Genomic DNA, 4351 nt, shown 5'->3' with positions numbered 1-4351 from the left:
ATTAGTACAATTGAAGCACACTCTATCGTAAACCAGAAGTTTACGGATTCAAATACTTTTGTGCTTTGGCATGGCCGTTTGGGCCATCCCGGATCAATAATGATGAGACGAATTACTGAAAATTCGAATGGGCATCCATTAAAGAACCTGAAGATTCTTACAAATGACGAATTTTCTTGTGATGCTTGTTATCAAGGAAAAATGACCACTAGACCATCACCAATGAAGGTTGACATTGAATCCCCTGCCTTTTTAGAGCGTATACATGGGGATATATGTGGACCTATTCACCCACCAAGTGGGTTGTTTAGATATTTTATGGTCCTAATAGATGCATCTTCAAGATGGTCTCATGTGTGTCTACTATCATCTCGCAACCTGGCGTTTGCAAAGCTATTAGCCCAAATAATTCGATTAAGGGCACAATTCCCAGATTATCCTATAAAGGCTATTCGCCTTGATAATGCTGGAGAATTCTCATCTCAAGCTTTTGATGATTATTGTCTATCCGTTGGGATAAAAGTTGAACATCCTGTAGCTTATGTTCATACTCAAAATGGCCTTGCAGAGTCATTTATTAAACGCTTGCAATTGATAGCAAGACCACTACTTATGAAAACAAAATTGCCCACTACTGTTTGGGGCCATGCTATCTTGCATGCAGCATCACTTATCTGTCTTAGACCGACACATTATAATAAATATTCTCCGTCACAATTAGTTTTTGGTCATGAACCAAATATTGCCCATCTACGAATATTCGGATGTGTTGTATATGTGCCAGTAGCACCACCACAATGTAGTAAGATGGGACCACAAAGAAGGATAGGAATATATGTTGGGTTTGAATCACCCTCTATTATTCGCTATCTTGAACCATTGACAGGAGATTTATTTACTGCTCGATTTGCAGATTGTCGGTTTGATGAAACAAATTTCCCACAATTAGGGGGAGAGAAAAAGGAAATCAAAAGAGAAATTGTGTGGAAAGTTTCATCATTATCTCACTTTGATCCCCGTACCCCTATATGTAATCAGGAGGTCCAGAAGATCATCCATTTACAGAATATAGCAAATCAAATGCCAGACGCATTTACTGATTTGAAAAGGATAACTAAGTCACATATCCCAGCAGAGAATGTGCCTATCCGAATTGATGTCCCAGTAGGACCATCTACTAGCATGAGAGCTAGTGAACCTAAAGCACGCCTGAAGCGTGGTAGGCCTTTGGGTTCTAAGGATCGAAATCCTCGAAAAAGAAAATCGACAAATGATCAAAACGATACTATGAAGGGATCCCCTGAAGAGACCCAAAATCTGATTAGTTCTGAGATTCCTGAAGAAATCAATGAACCTGAAGCTCATGTGAGTGAGGAACTTTTAATAAGTTCGAACGGTGATGGGATTAATTTAAATCGATTTGAAATAGTGGTGGATAATATTTTTGCATATAATGTTGCACTTAATATTATGCAAGATAGTGAGGATCTTGAACCTCGATCTGTCGAAGAATGTCGACAAAGATCTGATTGACCAAAATGGCAAGAGGCAATTCAATCGGAATTGAAGTCACTTGCTAAAAGAGAGGTCTTTGGACCAGTAGTCCAAACACCTGCTGGTATAAAACCAGTTGGACATAAATGGGTTTTTGTGCGAAAAAGGAATGATAAAAATGAAGTTGAAAGATACAAAGCTCGCCTTGTTGCACAAGGATTCTCACAACGACCTGGAGTCGATTTTGATGAAACATATTCACCTGTTATGGATGCCATAACATTTCGATATCTCATCAGTTTAGCACTACATGAAAAGCTTGAAATACATCTAATGGATGTAGTTACATCTTATCTGTACGGTTCACTTGATAATGAAATTTATATGAAAATTCCTGAAGGATTTAAAATGCCTGAAGCAAAATCTCAGGAAATGTATTCAATCAGATTACAAAGATCTTTGTACGGTTTAAAGCAATCTGGGCGCATGTGATATAATCGCCTTAGTGAATATTTGCTGAAAGAAGGTTACATAAATGATGTTATTTGTCCATGTATTTTTATAAAGAAAATGGCATCAGAATTTGTTATACTTGCTGTTTATATTGATGACATAAATCTTGTTGGAACTCCAGAAGAGCTCCAAAAGGCAATTGAATATCTTAAGAAAGAATTTGAGATGAAAGATCTTGGAAATACAAAACTTTGTCTTGGTCTGCAAATTGAACATTTAACATACGGGACCTTTATCCATCAATCTGCCTATATAGAAAGGGACTTAAAACGCTTTTACATGGACAAAGCGCACCCATTGAGTACACCAATGGTTGTTCGATCACTTGAAGTGAATAAGGATTTGTTCCGACCTCCAGAAGAGGACGAGGAACTCCTTGGTCCCGAAGTACCCTATCTCAGTGCAATTGGTGCATTAATGTATCTTGCTAATGCTACAAGGCCTGACATAGCATTTTCTGTTAATTTACTAGCAAGATATAGTTCTTCTCCTACATGGAGACATTGGAACGGGATTAAGCATATATTGCGATATTTAAAGGGAACTCTTGATATGGGTTTGTTTTATGCTAACAAAGATAGTGCAGACCTTGTTGGTTATGCAGATGCAGGTTATTTATCTGATCCCCATAAAGCTCGATCTCAAACCGGCTACGTATTTACATATGGAGGTACTATCATATCATGGCGCTCCACAAAGCAATCTATTGTTGCTACTTCTTCAAAGCACGCTGAGATAATAGCTATTCATGAAGCAAGTAGGGAGTGCGTATGGTTGAGATCAATAATTCATTTTATTCGAGAAAAATGTGGTTTGGAATGTGATAAAAGACCCACAATTTTATACGAACACAATGCTGCATGCATAGCCCAATTGAAGGGAGGATTTATAAAAGGAGATAGAACGAAGCACATTTCACCAAAATTATTCTACACGCACTATCTTTAGAAAAATGGTGACATTGATGTGCAACAAATCCGTTCAAGTGATAATCCAGCAGATTTATTTACTAAATCTTTGCCAACTTCAACTTTTGAGAAGATGGTATACAAGATTGGAATGCGGAGACTCAAATATTTGAAACAAGGTTTTCATCAGGGGGAGTAAAATACGCGATGTACTCTTTTTCCCTTACTAAGGTTTTTTCCCATGGGGTTTTCCTTATAAGGTTTTTAATGAGGCACCTAACAATGCGTATTACTAAATATGTGTACTCTTTTTCCTTCACTAGATTTTTTTTCCCACGTGGTTTTTTACTAGTGAGGTTTTAATGAGACACATTATCTTTTAATGAACATCCAAGGGGGTGTGTTATAAATATATTATATTATGGATGTTCATTTAGTACTCTGTTGTAAATAAGCTTCCTGAAGAAGCTTATCCATATGGGACTCCACCGTAAATATATTTATCTATTTAGTACTATATTGGAAATAAGCTTCCTGAAGAAGCTTATCACTTCGGTACCCGGTTATGGATAAACATTACCCCCAGTAGAAGTTTATCCATACCGGGTATAATAAGCTTATCTTTTCAGTACCCGGTTATGGATAAACATTACCCCCGGTAGAAGATTATCCATACCGGATATAATAAGCTTATCCATTCAGTACTCCGTTATGGATAAATGTTGCTCTCAGTAGAAGATTATCCATATCTGGTACAACAGCAGCTTACACAGCAGCTTGTAGCAGCTTACACAGCAGCTTATAGTAGCTTACACTGCAGCTTGTAGTAGCAGCTTACACAGCAGCTTGTAGTAGCAGCTTACAGAGCAGCTTCTTTTCTTCTATAAATAGAAGAGATTTCAATTCATTATGTACATCAGTTTGAATTCGAATAATATACCAGTTTCTCTCTATACCTGTCTTTACTTTATAGTCTTTATTTCATAACATATCGGTCAAATCAAAAACAATTATGAAAATAGTGTATGGCATCAGAATCCCACTTTTATTAATATCGACGCAGATGCACCACTAGTTAAATAAGCCGGCGTAAGAAAAAGATATTTCGAAGAAAGAAACAAATTGAGTGCACCTTCAATTAAACTCGACGGATTGCATTTTTAATTTTGTCCTAGAGATTCTTTCTTAATAAGACTAATGTTAATACCTGAGCCGCGATGCATGGACACGAATTATATCAAATTGTAATTTATGATATTTAAATTAAGTACAAATAATATTAAAATATAAACTTTTCATATAAAAGTTATAGTAATTGAGAACTAGGAGATCAAACTATTTTTCAAATTTTGCTGTAGATAACTTATTTTCTTTTTCTATATTCGTAACTACCCAACCCCTTTATTTTAGTACTTTTATTTTATTTTGCTACAATA

Source organism: Nicotiana tabacum, chromosome 10 (assembly GCF_000715075.1).
Source record: "Nicotiana tabacum cultivar K326 chromosome 10, ASM71507v2, whole genome shotgun sequence".
NCBI classification, from domain to species: domain Eukaryota; kingdom Viridiplantae; phylum Streptophyta; class Magnoliopsida; order Solanales; family Solanaceae; genus Nicotiana; species Nicotiana tabacum.
Note: the sequence above shows the minus strand (reverse complement) of the source record.